This window comes from Mesoplodon densirostris, chromosome 5, assembly GCF_025265405.1.
Source record: "Mesoplodon densirostris isolate mMesDen1 chromosome 5, mMesDen1 primary haplotype, whole genome shotgun sequence".
Classification (NCBI taxonomy): Eukaryota; Metazoa; Chordata; class Mammalia; order Artiodactyla; family Ziphiidae; genus Mesoplodon; species Mesoplodon densirostris.
The window spans coordinates 97,650,951-97,666,997 of NC_082665.1; the positions used below are offsets into that span (position 1 = coordinate 97,650,951).

At 35.3% G+C, this 16,047-nt stretch overlaps 1 protein-coding gene across 7 annotated transcripts in view; it reads left to right on the forward strand.

The window, feature by feature from the left end:
- NAALADL2 (N-acetylated alpha-linked acidic dipeptidase like 2) overlaps positions 1-16,047 on the forward strand; it is a 1,531,400-nt gene that overhangs the window by 300,270 nt on the left and 1,215,083 nt on the right. For 5 of the 7 annotated variants that reach the window (XM_060100049.1, XM_060100047.1, XM_060100046.1 and 2 more), the window contains one exon: positions 12,162-12,263. The exons of the other annotated variants lie outside the window; for them this stretch is intronic. The gene's annotated coding sequence lies outside the window, so the exon portion shown is untranslated. The remainder of the gene's footprint in view (positions 1-12,161; positions 12,264-16,047) is intronic. 7 annotated transcript variants of the gene reach the window in all.

Consider the following 16,047-nt stretch of genomic DNA (forward strand, 5'->3'; position numbering starts at 1 on the left):
ACTATGGAGAACAGTATGGAGGTTCCTTAAAAAACTAAAAATAGAACTACCATATGATCCAGCAATCCCACTACTAGGCATATACCCTGAGAAAACCATAATTCAAAAAGAGACATGTACCAAAATGTTCATTGCAGCTCTATTCACAATAGCCCGGAGCTGGAAACAATCATTAGAAGATTTTTAATCACAGTCTCAATTTCAGTGCTTGTTATTTGCCTGTTTATATTTCCTATTTCTTCCTGGTTCAGTCACAGAAGGTTGTGCATTTCTAAGAATTTGTTCATTCTTCCAGATTGTCCATTTTATTGGCATATATTTGCGTGTAGTAATCTCTCATGATCCTTTGTATTTCTGCAGTGTCAGTTGTTACTTCTCCTTTTTCATTTCTAATTCAACCGATTTGAGTCTTCTCCCTTTTTTTCTTGATGAGTCTGGCTAATGGTTTATCAATTTTGTTTATCTTCTCAAAGAACCTGCTTTTAGTCTTATTTATCTTTGCAATCGTTTCCTTCACTTCTTTTTCATTTATTTCTGCTCTGGTCTTTATGATTTCTTTCCTTCTGTTAACTCTCAGGTTTTTTTGTTCTTCTTTCTCTAATTGCTTTAGGTGTAAGGTTAGGCTTTTTATTTGAGAGTTTTTTTGTTTCTTCAGGTGGGATTGTATTGCTGTAAACTTCCCTCTTAGAACTGCTTTTGCTTCATCCCATAGGTTTTGGGTCATCGTGTTTTCATTGTCATTTGTTTCTAGGTATTTTTTGCTTTCCTCTTTGATTTCTGCAGTAATCTATTGGTTATTTAATAGTGTATTGTTTAGCCTCCAAGTGTTTGTATTTTTTAACAGATATTTTTCCTGTAATTGATATCTAGTCTCATAAAGTTGTGATTGGAAAAGATATTTGATATGATTTCAATATTCTTAAATTTACCAAGGCTTAATTTGTGCCTGAAGATATGATATATACTGGAGAATGTTCCATGGGTACTTGAGAAGAAAGTGTATACTGTTGTTTTCAGATGGAATGTCCTATAAATATCAATTAAGTCCATCTTTTTTAATGTATGATTTAAAGCTTGTGTTTCCTTATTTAGTTTCATATTGGATGATCTGTCCATTGGTGAAAGTGGGTGTTAAAATCCCCTACTATGACTGTGTTACTATCAATTTTCCCTTTTATGGCTGTTAGCATTTGCCTTATGTATTGAGGTACTCCTGTGTTGGCTGCATAAATATTTACAATTGTTATATCTTCTTCTTGGATTGATTCCTTCATCATTATGTACTGTCCTTGTTTGTCTCTTGTAATAGTCTTTATTTTAAAGTCTATTTTTTCTGATATGGGTATTGCTACTCCAGCTTTCTTTTGATTTCCATTTGCATGGAATATCTTTTTCCATCCCCCCACCTTTAGTCATTATGTTTCCCTAGGTCTGAAGTGGGTCTCTTGTAGACAGCATATATATGGGCCTTGTTTTTGTATCTATTCAGCCAAGCTATGTCTTTTGGTTGGAGCATTTAATCCATTTACATTTAAGGTAGTTATCAATATGTATGCTCCTATTACCATTTTCTTAATTATTTGGGTTTCTTATTGTAGGTCTTTCCCTTCCCTTGTGTTTCCCACTTAGAGAAGTTCCTTTAGTATTTATCGTAAAGCTGGTTTGGTGGTGCTGAATTCTTTTAACTTTTGCTTGTTTGTAAAGGTTTTAATTTCAATGTCCAATCTGAGTGGGATCCTTGCTGGGTAGAGTTATTTTGGTTGTAGGTTTTTCCCTTTCATCAGTTTAAATATGTCCTGCCACTCCCTTCTGGCTTGCAGAGTTTCTGCTGAAAGATCAGATGTTAACCTTTTTGTGATTCCCTTGTATTTTATTTGTTGTTTTTCCCTTGCTGTTCTTAATATTTTTTCTTTGTACTTAATTTTTGATAATTTGATTAATATGTTTCTTGGCATGTTTTTCCATGGATTTATCCTTTATGGGACTCTCTGCACTTCCTTGACTTGACTGACTATTTCTTTTCCCATATTAGGGAAGTTTTCAAACTATAATCTCTTCCAATATTTTCTCAGTCCCTTTCTTTTTCTCTTCCTCTTCTGGGACCCTTTTAATTTGAATGTTAATGGGTTTAATGTTGTTCCAGAAGTCTCTGAGACTCTCCTCAATTATTTTCATTATTTTTTCTTATTCTACTCTGTGGTAGTTATTTCCACTATTTTATCTTCCAGGTCACTTATCCGTTCTTCTGCCTCAGTTATTCTGCCATTAATTACTTCTAGAGAATTTTTAATTTCATTTATTGTGTTGTTCATCATTTTTTGTTTGCTCTTTAGCTCTCTTAGTTCCCGGTTAAACGTTTCTTGTATTTTATCCATTCTATTTCCAAGATTTTGGATCATCTTTGCTATCATTACTCTGAATTCTTTTTAAGGTAGACTGACTATTTCCTCTTCATTTGTTTGGTCTGGTAGTTTTTACCTTGCTCCTTCATCTGCTGTGTGTTTCTCTGTCTTCTCATTTTGCTTAACTTACTGTGTTTGGGGTCTCCTTTTTGCAGGCTGCAGGTTCGTAGTTCCTGTTGTTTTTCATGTTTTCCCACAGTTGCTAAGTTTGGTTCAGTGGGTTGTGTAGGCTTCCTATTGGAGGGGACTGGTACCTGTGTTATTTTGTATAGGGATGGATTTTGTCTTTCTTGTGGGCAGGACCGTGTCCAGTGGTGTGTTTTGGGGTGTCTGTGACCTTACTATGATTTTAGGTAGCCTCTCTGCTAATGGGTGTGGATGTATTCCTGTCTTGCTAGTTGTTTGGCATAGGTTGTCCAGCACTGTAGCTTGCTTGTTGTTGAGTGGAGCTGGGTCTTATCATTGAGATGGAGATCTCTGGGAGAGCTTTCGCCATTTTATATTATGTGGAATTGGGAGGTCTCTGGTGTTCCAATATCATGATCCTGGCTCTCCCACCTCAGAGGCAGCTGGCTGACACCTGCTGGAGCACCAAGACCCTGTTAACCACATGGCTCAGAAGAAAAGTGAGAAAAAGGAAAGCAAGCAAACATCAAGAAGGAAAGAAAGAAAGAATCAATTAGAATAGAATAGAATAAAATATTAAAAGTTATTTAAAATAAAAAAATTAAAAAGTAATAAAAAAAAGAAAGAAAGAAGAGAGCAACCAAACCAAAAAACAAATCCACCGATGACAACAAGCACTAAAAACTACAAAAAAAAAAAGGAAAAAAGGGACAGACTGAACCCTAAGACAAATGGTAAAAGCAAAGCTATATAGACAAAATCACACAAAGAAGCATATACATACACACTCACAAAAAGGGAAAAAAGGAAAAAATATATATCTATATCTATATCTATATCTATCTATCTATCTATATATATATAAAGGAAGAGAGCAACAAAATCTATAAACATATCTACTAATAATAATAAACTCTAAATACTAAACTAAGATAAACATAAGACCGGAAACAAAGTAGATGCAGAAAGCAAACTCCAAGTCTACAGTTGCTCCCAAAGTCCACTGCCTCAATTTTGGGATGATTTGTTATCTATTCAGGTATTCTAGGGATGCAGGGTACATCAAGTTGATTGTGGAGAGTTAATCCACTCCTCCTGAGGGTGCTGGGAGAAATTTCCCTTTCTCTTCTTTGTTCACACAGCTCCTGGGGTTCAGCTTTGGATTTGGCCCCGCCTCTGCATGTAGGTTGTCTGAGGGCATCTGTTCTTCGCTCAGACTAGATGGGGTTAAAGTAGCAGCTTATTAGGGGGCTCTGGCTCACTTAGGCCAGGGGGAGGGAGGGGTATGAAATGCAGGGCAAGTCTGCAGCGGCAGAGGCCAGTGTGCTATTTCAATAGCTTGAGGTGTGTCATGTGTTCTCCCGGGGAAGTTGTCGCTGGATCACGGGACCGTGGCAGTGGTGAGCTGCACAGGCTCCCAGGAGAGGAGGTGTGGATAGTGACCTGTGCTTGCACACAGACTTCTTGGTGGCTGCAGTAGCAGCCTTAGCATTTCACACCCGTCTCTGGTGTCCACTGTTTTAGCCACGGCTCATGCCCATATCTGGAACTCGTTTAGGTGGTGCTCTGAATCCCCTCTCCTTGTACACCCCAAAACAATGGTCTGTTGCCTCTTAGGCAGTTCCAGACTTTTTCCCAGACTTCCTCCCAGTTGGTGTCGTGCACTAGCCCCCTTCAGGCTGTGTTCACACAGCCAACCCCACTACTCTCCCTGGAATCTGACCTCTGAAGACGGAGCCTCAGCTCCCATCCCCCACCTGTTCTGGCGGGTGGGCAGTCAGGCCTATCAGGCTGGTGAGTGCTGGTTGGCACCCATCCTCTGTGCGGGAATGTCTCTGCTTTGCCCTCTGACCCCCTGTTGCTGTGCTCTCCTCTGTGGCTCAGAAGCTTCCCCCCTGCCACCCCCTGTCTCTGCCAGTGAAGGAGCTTCCTAGTGTGTGAAAACTTTTCCTCCTTCACAGCTCCCTCCCAGAGATGAAGGTCCTGCCCCTATTCTTTTGTCTCTCTTTTTTCTTTTGCCCTACCCAGGTATTTGGGGAGTTTCTTGCCTTTTGGGAAGTCTAAGGTCTTCTCCCAGCGTTCAGTAGGTGACCTGTAGGAGTTGTTCCACATGTAGATGTATTTCTGGTGTATTTGTGGGAGGAATGTGATCTCCACATCTTACTACTCTGCCATCTTGAAGGTCTCTTCCTTACTTTTTATTTAGTAAATGTGTGACTCAGTTCAGGATAGTGAGATGGAAGAGGGAGTACCCAAGCTGGTGACTGTGATGGGAAATGTTCAGGAAAAATATAACATTTCTTTCTGGTATAAAATAGACCAATATAACTTGTTATTTACTGAAGGATATGTAATACATGGCACTATGGCCTGCAACAAGGCAAACCAAAAGGCATTGAGCAAATTTGGGAGAATAGATATATTGTAGCACCTGGGTGTCTTTTGACCAGCATAACTAATATTTCTTGTACTTTGAGGGCTTGACTTCTTTTTATGTGGGGAAAAGAAACCCTTGGTTGTTTAAGCCATTATAGCTGGAGTTTTTGATACCTACAGTTGAAAACACTCTTGGTTGATAGAGCTTAGTAAACACATTAACTCTTCCCCACCTTAATTTCTTTTCTCTTTGAAAAAAACTAGGGATCAGGCATCTATAGTTACCTGAAAAAGTTACCTAGTTATTTAATGGCAGGATGAAATACAAATACCTTTATCTCCATTACTATTATGAGGTTATCAAACTATGATGTGTGGGATTTTTTTTCTCCCTTTTTCTTGAAAAAGAATTATGTATTTAATTGCATTTGAAATCTAGACATACCTGATGAAAAATAGTAAACATATCATGACATTAAAAAACAATATTCTGAATGTGTTTTAAAATTTAACCATTCTACATGGTTTATCTTGTGATTTATGAAGGTAGTAAAAATAGCTTTTGTGAGCAAGTCTTACTAAATTCTCCTTCAGCAGGTGCAATAGAATTCAAAGCAGCTGGTTTTAAGCAGAAAAAAGACAAGGCAAAAAAATCAAGTAGACTCTTAAAAATGAAAAATTATAAAATATTTTATATAATATAAATGTAATTATATGTGTAAATGTATATGTGTCAATCATTTGTCAATTACCTACCAAATGCATAATTAAATAAAATTTTAAATATTTTACATGATCTTGACTTTGCAGTAAAAAATACACTTAGAAACATAAGGCTCCTAGATGCTAACGAAGACACTATTTTACTATATACTTAAAATTTGATCCTTACAGAGCAATTTTGTTTTATCTTGTGGGAAGCCAATAGGACAGAGAAAAGTCAGAATATGATATTTTCTTACAATGATGGTTAGCAAGCACTTACACAGAGATTTTGTATTTTGATATATAGATTTCAACCTTGTGTACAACATAAAAGTGCAATCACTTACATTTTCCTGTGCATGGAATTGTGTAAGCAAGTAAAATATCATGTTCACAGAAGTGTAGTATCCATTAGAAGACCTAATGGAGATGAATTTGAAAGCTTCCAATAAGTCTCTTTAGCTCAAATTCTTGAAAGGTTGAAGTCTGCTTCTTTTTTCATGCCCATTAAACAGATTACTGACAGCAAGATCCAAGACTAAGTTGAAGGTAATGAGGTAATGACATATATGATTCATGCAGAAAGGAAATTAAATAATTTTAGAGCTGCAGAAGATATTAAGGGTTATCCAGTTCAGTATTTATCTTATTTAAATAATTTCAGGGACTCTTTTAAATAGAAACTATGTATCATGAACTTGTGTTTTACTTACATTATTCTCATTAAACATAACATAAATATGTATAAATTTGAAACTACATGTGCATTTCCTAAGCTTAGAGCTTTTATATAATCATAATAGAAACAATCAGAAATCTCATTAGATATAAAACCAAAAACATTAAAATTAAATTATTTAATGTAATGTGTAATGTTATTTTACTGAAAAGAAATCATTAATGTTGAATTTAGTACTAGACAAATAGTCTCAGGTAAGATTCTTTATTAAATTCATTTCTACATTCTTTATCTCAAACAGCTTTGTTTATAATCACACATTGGTAGTAAGTTCTCATAAATTTTATATGATACTGTTTTTACCCTTATTCTTAAAAGATAATTTTAAAAGCTTTATAAATCTAGATAGATAGTTATTTCCTCCCAAGGTTTTGAATTATTCTACTGTCTTCTGGCTTTCATAGTTGCCATTGATAAGTCTGCTGTCTAATTATCAGACCGCCTTTTCTCTTTGTTTGAAATTATTTTCTTTGTTTTTGAGATTCTTCAGTTTCTTTATTGTGCCTCTCAACTTTTACTTATTTTTTATCCTGTTTAGGATAAATGTTCCCTGTTTATATAAATTCATTCTTTTTTTATCAGTTTTAGAAAATTCCAAGTTGAATAGCTTTTTCTTTTTCTTTTTTTCTTTTTTGCAGCACTCGGGCCTCTCACTGTTTTGGCCTCTCCCATTGTGGAGCACAGGCTCCGGATGCACAGGCCCAGTGGCCATGGCTCATGGGCCCAGCTGCTCTGCGGCATGTGGGATCCTCCCAGACCAGAGCATGAACCCATGTCCCCTGCATCAGCAGGCGGACTCTCAACCACTGCACCACCAGGGAAGCCCTGAATAGCTCTTTAAATATTGCCTTTCCTTCCTTCTATTCCCCCTTGACCCCGTTTGGATGAATATTAGCCTTTACATTTGACCCTAAAAATATTTTAAACTCCTTAAATTTTTAATCATCTTTTCTCTTTTTGATGCCTTATGAGTAATTTCTTTAGCTTTATAATCCACTTCTTATACTCTTTATTCAGTAGAGTGTCAGCAGACATTTAGCTACACATTTCTAATTAAAACAATTATATTTTATTACTAAAATATAATTTGATTTGTTTCAACATTTCCTGATACTTTTTGAAAATAAAATGTTGCTGTTTCTTTTTCATTATACCATAAAGAGTTATTCTATTGTGTCTAGCTATTAACTCTAATTTTTAATTTCCTTTTGGATATAAATCTTTTTGTTGTTTCTGCCAAATAACATGCATGAAGTCTTGTTGATGGTGTGTATATGAGCTCTATTTATGAACTCATATGTGACTGATTTTGCTCTGTGGAAAACTTGAGGCCTTGAAGATGCATTTCTTTGGAAAGGATTGTATTTGCTTTTGCTGAGAATTTGCGGAAATTACTCTTTCAGAAAACTTAGTCCCCCTTTAGGTTCCCAAGCAGAATCTGGGAGTGTCAAGTTTAATTATTTCCCTTGCATAGACGTTGCTGAGAATGTCCATTTCAGTTCTCCCTCTTATCCTCCAGATTGCTCTCTGTATTTGTTTACTTAGTTGTTGTTTATTTGGCTATTTGAAGATTTCTCTTATTTCTTCTGCAACCATCAATGTGACCAAAATTACATTTGGTGCAGCATCTAGTTGTTCTGCTGTGGAAATGTCACAGGCTTATCTAGTCCAGTAAATGGCTGAAAGTGGAAGTTACCTAGGTTATAGCATTTTTGACACAAAATTTCTATTTTTAGCAAATAACTGTAAGATTGTAGAAGTAAATTAGTAAAGTCTTCATTTAAAAAAATGACCATTTTGAAAATAACGACTAAAATTCAGTTTATTCAACTTTATATTCCACTTGGAACTTGTTGACATCTAGTCATTGTAATTCTAGATTCAATCTATTTAAATGGCCAAAACTATCATCAAAATATGCATCCAATGCTAACCACTTAAAATCAGTTTATTGGTCTCCGTGGGACAACCATTAGGAAGCAAACACCTACTGGCAACAGACTTTCTTCCCACACTGAAATCATGCTAAGTATATGACCTTTTACTCATTAAAAAAACACTTATTGAATACCTATCTATGTTCCAGGCATGTTTTAAGCTCTGGGGTTACAGAGATGAACAAAACAAAGTGCGTGGCCATTGTTCTTACATTCTAGTGATGAAAGACAGTTAGACAATAGCCAGTAAATAAATAAATAGGACAAATCAGAAAGTAATGCAATAAAGAAAATAAAGCAGGGTGGTGTGATCAAAAGTGACTGAGAAGGGTGCAGTGGATTATTTGGATTGTATTATGGTGATGACTTCCCTGAGGAGGTAGGAATTGAGGTGATGACCTGTGGAAAGTGTTTAACAAATGCTTCAGCAAATGTGGTGCCCTGAGGGAAATGGAGGGTGGCATGTTCCTAATGGAGAGGAACGAAAAGAATGTATGATTGTAGCATAGTGATCTATTCTTAAGAGTGTTATGACATTAAAAAGGTAAATGAGAAGGGAGATTTCAAACCATGGAGATGTGTTTGGATTATATTTTAATTGCATTGAGAAGACTTTAGTTTCAACTAGTTGAATGATTATTTATATAATTATATGTTTATAATTCATAATTATAAATTTATATTAAAATCTCAATAAATTTATAATAATTATATTGTTTTAATATTGTACACAATTATAATCATTTTCATGAATATTTTAATAAATATTATATTAAATTATATCTTACATGTACTTAAGAGCCACCTCTAAATATTGTTAAACTGTTGCCAGAGAAGTAAGGGAGGTTGTAAGCTAGTCAGATGCCTGAAATAATATCTCTTTATTGATCATCTTCATCAGATTACATATTGGATATTTTATTCCAAGAATCTTTTAGCCTTTCTTTTTGAACAGCTATATTGTTGTAAAATTGACATACAACAAACTACACATATTTAAAGTGTAAAATTTAAGAAGTTTTGACATATCTTTACACCTGTGGATCCATCATCATAATCAAGATGATAAGATATTCACTACCCACAGAATTTTCCTCATGACTCTTTTTAATCCCTCATTACCACTCCCCTCCCCAATAACTCCTGATCTGCTTACTTTCACTACTGGTTAATTACATCACTATGTATTAGAACTTTATGTAAATTGAATCACTCAGTATGTACCTTTTGTTTGATTTCTTTTACTTAGAATAATTATTTTCAGAAGTATCCATATTGTAGCAAATACCAATGGATTATTTCTTTTCATTGCTAAAGAATGTTCCATTGGATGGATATAACACAATTTGTTTATTCAACTGTTAATAGACATTTGGATTATTTTCAGATTTTGGCTATTACAAATACAGGTACTTTTAACATTTGTATACAAGTCTGTGTGAACATGTGTGTTCATTTCTCTCAAGTAAATACTTAGATGTGGACTAACTGGAACATAACTGTAAAAAACTGCCAAACTTTTTTCCAAAGTTGTTGTACCATTTTTCATTCTGACCAATAGTGTATGAGAATTCCAATTTCTCCACATTTTCAACATTTAGTATGGTCAGTCTTTTTAATTATGGCCAATCTAGTAGTTATGTAATGGTATCTCTTTGTCATTTTAATTTTTATTTCTTTATTGACTAATGATGCAGATCATCTTTTCATGTGCTTATTTGCTGTCCATATACCTTCTCTGGTTAAATATCTGTTCAAGTAATTTCTTATTGTTGCTTTAATCAATATGCAATGTTGTCCTAGTAGTAGATGTTACAGGAAAAGAATATTTTTATTTTTTCTCTTCCTCTTTTAGTCATTTATTTATTAATTGAACCATTCAGTCAACATGAGTTAAATGAATATCTACCAGCTTCCAAGTTCTGGGGATATAATGAAGCATGGGATTCTGTATCTGCTCAATCAGCACTTACAAAAATTGTCAACTAAAGTCCAGTGTAATTATAATGTATTCCCCTTGTTTATAACTCTGCAGTTTATGATTCACTTATGTGGATGCTTTCCATAAGGTTAAGAGATAAATATGATATTAAGATACATCAGGTTCTGCTTCAGTTTTCAAAGAGCTCACACTACCCTTGGGAAATCAGATAGAGGATTGAAAATATGGTAGCAGAAACTAAATTTCAAATAAAAAGTACTCAAAAGAAATGTCCTTGTAAATATTCAGAGAGGGTTTCCTAGAGAAAGTTGAACTTTTAACTCTTAGTAATTTATAAGAAAATTTCAATAAGTGAATAATATGAAGAGATGAGATTAGTGAGGTAAGAAGCAGCAATATTAAGTTTTTAAAGAGCAAAGAATATGCTGGGCCAACTGGGCTGACTTGTTTCCTGGAAGTCGTGAGTTCACGATTCAGTGTTATCCTGACCACAGGCATTTGATAATATGTGAACAGTTTCTCATTTTAGAACATGAATGCCTATGAAAGACTTATTAATGGCATTTATAATAAAAGAGTTTAATATTCTTGGAAATCATCATCACCTGTAAATGCAGGGTTTGGAAAATATTTTGGTAGTTTAATGGGATTTTTAGTTATATGAGATTATCTTGTAGATTTTATAACCTCAATTAAGATATAGTGCTCAGTGTGGAAAGTAAAGAAGACAGAGGACTGAATAAACCACTATAAATTTTATTTATTTTTAACCTTACAGATACCTTTAAAGACATTTTTAACTTTATAGACATATTCCACTCTGCTGTGGAATTTTTACTTTTCAATTTGCTTCATCCTGGAACAGCTAAAACAACATTCGGAAATCTTGGGGAAGTGTGATCTCTGGCCTCCTATAGTAGGATAATTTTTTTTTAAGTCTGTGCATGCTCTATGCTGGATTAAACACTCAAGCCTTTTAATTAGAAACTCTCTGGCAAAGGAGAGTCTACTTTATTTATCTATCAGTTCAGGAAGAGGACATGTGCTAGAGATACTGATAATACTTATTCTAATGAAATGAACTGGGACATATGGAAGCTTCAGGCTGAAGGTCATTCACTCGTTAATATATAGCTTTTTTTTTTTTTTTACTTTTCCTCTTTTTTGTGTGTTTGTGATATGATAAATTGTCCTAGTGCTATCTACTTACTACAAAAATGAGATCTTGGAAGGAAAAAACTACAGAAATAAATAATTGCCTTTTATGGCTTCCTGTTTTCTGCAATTTCAAATATAGACTTAAAAAAAGATTATAATTAGAGAGTACTCTACAGTCTAACGATATGACAAGGGGATTCTATTATAATAGAATGAAGAATATTCACTTGAAGTGAAAGAAGAATGTTTATTAGAAATGATATATTTTTAATATTTTTTATTATTTAAATATTTTTTATTTAACCTTGACATATTTTGAATTATAAATTCATGCAAGTAGATTTGTTCATAATGCCAAAAACAACCATGCAGAAAGATAAATGAGACAAATTTAAAGACACACACACGCACATACACACAAACAAACACACAGACACCATGATGAAAACAGATCAAAACTTCCAAATATAGGTGAAAAATCATCAACTCATGCCCTGTGGATTAACTGGATAGTATCAGACTCATTCACTTCATAGTAGTTGTCTCCTGAAGAACATAATTTTTTCTGTGACATATCTGAGTTTACATATATGCTATAGATTGGGTGTTGTATCCCACCAGATTCAAATGGTACAACCTAATTCCTAATGTGATGGTATTTAGAGTTGGGGCATTTGAGAGGTGATTAGGTCATGGAGGCAGAGCTCTCATGAATGAGATTAGTGCCCTCATAAAAGACGCCCCAGAGAACTCACTCATTCACTTCTGTCCTGCAGGGGAACAGTAAAAAGATGGCTGTCTATGGACCAGGAAGTAGGCCCTTACCAGGCACCGAATCTGCTAGCACTTTGAACTTGGACTTTCCATCCTCCACTACTGTGAGAAATAAATTTCTGTTATTTATAAGCCACCCAGTTCTATATTTTGTTATAGCAGCCTGAATGAACTAAGACACTAACTAATTGTTATGGAATTCTAATATATTTCAGGACAAATTCCCCATGAAAGAATTCCTTTAATATTCCAGTTCTAGGGAATTCCCTGGCAGTTCAGTGGTTAAGACTCTGTGCTTCCAATGCAAGGGGCATGGGTTCGATCTCTGGTCTGGGAACTAAAATCCCACATGCTATGAGGTAAGGCCAAAAAAGTATTAATAAAAAGAAAATTTAAGTTCTAGGGAATTTTGACAATCCAGTGATTAGGACTCTGTGCTTCTACTGCAGGGGACACGGTTTGATCCCTGGTTGGGGAACTAAGATCCCACAAGTTGTGGGGCCACAGTCACTTAATGGTCATGATGTTTATAATTTATAATTGTAAATAATGTGTAATTGTAATTTATCATTTCATGAATGATAAAACTTAAGTGTATAAACTTTGAGTCAAATGCTGAAAAGACATTTTCTGTTTGTGGGTTTGTTCTTCAAATATATCAATCTGTGTTGCTTGAGAGAAACAGGATTTGACCTACCTCATATATGAATCCTTTTTTATTTTTATTTTTATTTTTTTATTTTATTTATTTATTTATTTTTTTTTTTTTTTGCGGTACGCGGGCCTCTCACTGTTGTGGCCTCTCCCGTTGTGGAGCACCAGCTACGGATGCGCAGGCTCAGTGTCCATGGCTCACGGGCCCAGCTGCTCCGCAGCATGTGGGATCTTCCACGACCAGGGCACGAACCCGTGTCCCCTGCATCAGCAGGCGGACTCTCAACCACTGTGCCACCAGGGAAGCCCTGAATCCTTTTTTAAAATGACCTTTTCAGGTTTGCCTGAATTAATAACATGTATGCAGTTTTATTGTGTTTAGGACTATTAATTTAAAGGATTCAAAATTTGAACTTTAAAGGAGGCATCTTAGAAATACTGAAGCGGAAAAGGAATTTTCCAGTTTTTTGTATTTCAAATCTAACAGGCTTTGTTTTGTTTTGTATGGGAATGATTTTATTTTCTTTAAAAAAAGAACTGTAGGGGCTTCCCTGGTGGCACAGTGGTTGAGAGTCCGCCTGCTGATGCAGGGGACATGGGTTCGTGTCCCGGTCCAGGAAGATCCCACATGCCGTGGAGCAGCTGGTCCCGTGTGAGCCATGGCCACTGAGCCTGCGTGTCCAGAGCCTGTGCTCTGGGAGAGGCCACAACAGTGAGAGGACCGCATACTGGAAAAAAAAACAAAAAAAAAACAAAAAAAAAACAAAGAACTGCATTATTTGAATCCGATCTTTCTCTTTTGGATAATTTTTTTTTATTGTAGTAGGAAAGAACTATCTATTCCTTAATCTGAACTTCTCAACCCCAAATGTTCTCTAAACAAAATTCAGGCATTTACAATACAAATAAGAGGTTATTTGTGCTTGATGTATGAAATTTATTTAAATTCATCCTCATTTGCCACAAGATTTGAGATGCCTTGTACAGAGCATCAAGAACAAGGAATATTTGTAGAGAAAAAAATAAAGATAAGATAAAAGAAAAATACAAACTTGCCATCCCAAGGTCATACATACTCATTAGAGCTGATAGTTGAATTTGGCTGTAAACTTTCTGGCAGTCAAAGTAAGGAAGGAGACCTGAACTGTTTCCATCAAATTCATTGTTATAATTTTAAAAGTATATCTATTTCTGTCACTTAATTCTCAAAGAAATTTCTCATGGAGAATGTTATATAGGAAATGACAAATGGTATGATAATGGATTTTTTGTAGTGACAAACTTCTTTGATTAAAGAGGGCCTAACACTCAAACATAACTCCAGAAAGGTGATTCTAGGTTTCCAACGGCAATATAATCCAAATTTGTAGTCTTCTGGTCGTTTGGCTTGATCTAAGGAACAAATGCTTAATATATGGAAGAGTGGCTAGACTGTAATTTCTACAAATCATCTGTCATAAACCTAAATGTTCAAGACAGATTGACTCCTTTTCTAGACTGGAGCCAGATACGACACTATAGGTAATAATCTTGGTATGTTGACTATTCTAGTAAGCTTTATTATTTGTTTGCAAAGGGTCCTAGATATTAGCAACCATATTTACCTCCTGGAACTTTTCAGTAGCTAACTGTGGAAGAAAAATGTTAAATTGGGAGATGTTAAGATGGACTGGCCACTGTTGTTTGTCAAACTCATGAGGCTTGTATGAGTAATTTATTCCTTTTCATGATGAATCAGTATTCTTACAAATTGAATATGATTGACCTCACTATGAGTTTTTTTTTTTCAAGGAGTATATTAGTTATAATGGTTTTTGATTATAAATAATGAAAAATGTGGTTCAAACTGGTATAAGTATCAAAGTGAGTGTACTGGATTATGTAGTATGCAGAATTCTATGAAGATATCCCAAGATTTCCACTCCCTGGCATATACTCTCTCCCAGTTATTCAGTCAAACGTGAATCTAGATACTGCTGTGAAGGGGTTTTGTGAATATAACTAAGGTGTCAAATCAGTTGATCTTATGATAGAGAGATTATCTGGATGATTCTGAACTAGTCATACAAGACCTTTAAAAGTAGAAATTTTTTTCTGGCTGGTTGAGGAAATCAGAGATTGGAGACACAGGATAGACTTGAAGAACCATTGCCTACTTGAAAAAAGAGGGAGTCATGTGGCAAAGAATTCAGGCAGCCTCTAAGACCTGAGAGAACTTCATGGTTGACAGTCAGCAAGGAAACTAGGGATCTTAGTCCTACAACCACAAGGATCTGAGTCATGCCAACAACAAGAATGAGCTTGTTGTTAAAGAAGTGGATTTTTTCATAGAATTTTCAGGGAATGACTCAGTCTGGCCAGTACATTGATTTCAGCCTTATTATATCCTGAGAATATCTGTGCTAAACTTCTGAAATGCAGAACTGTGGGCTAATAAATGAGTGTTGTCTTAAGCTTCTATTTGTGGTAATTTGTTTTAGAACAACAGAAAACCAATACAGCTACATCCCTGAAAATCCCACTGTTCGAGTATGGTGATCTTCAGATGTGATTTATAACAGTTCTGACTCCATGAACCTGAAGTTCTCATGGCTCTGTTCCCATGTTTTCCTACTAGGGGAAAACTGGCTGCAATACCTCCACTTTCAAATCCATACACTGCACCTTCCAGAAGCAAAGAGACACTTTCTTGAAATACTTCAGCACACAGCATTCCCCAAACCACCTTGATGATTCAGGTTGGTCCAATCAGTGGCAAACCTGGCACTGGCTTCGTGAGGCAAACTTGGAAGCCAAATTTCAAAATGGCCACTTGAATGAGTTTATGTCAAATTATATACAGAATTTCTCATTTTTCTACCCCATTCATGCAGGTAAATGTAGTTCTTACGAGAGGAGCCGAATTTCTGTACTAACTCCATAACTGTAGAATTATGCTTTCCATTATACTTTCTCATACATTATAGCTAATTAAGTGAAATACCCAGTTTTTCTACTTCCGAGAAAGTGCAAGTTTATTTCTAATACTTGGCTCTGGTATTTCCCATTTTTTTATGTACTAAGTATAAACTTCCAAAGTATGCTTATTTATGATTAAGTAGCCTGTAATCCATTCCCCTTTTCAATGACAAACCTTTATTCCCCCCCAGATTATAGGCTGTTTAGCTTACTAGATTTTCTCTCAGACTATATATTTGTTTCTTTCTTGGTAAATCAGAAGACTGGGCTCTTCAA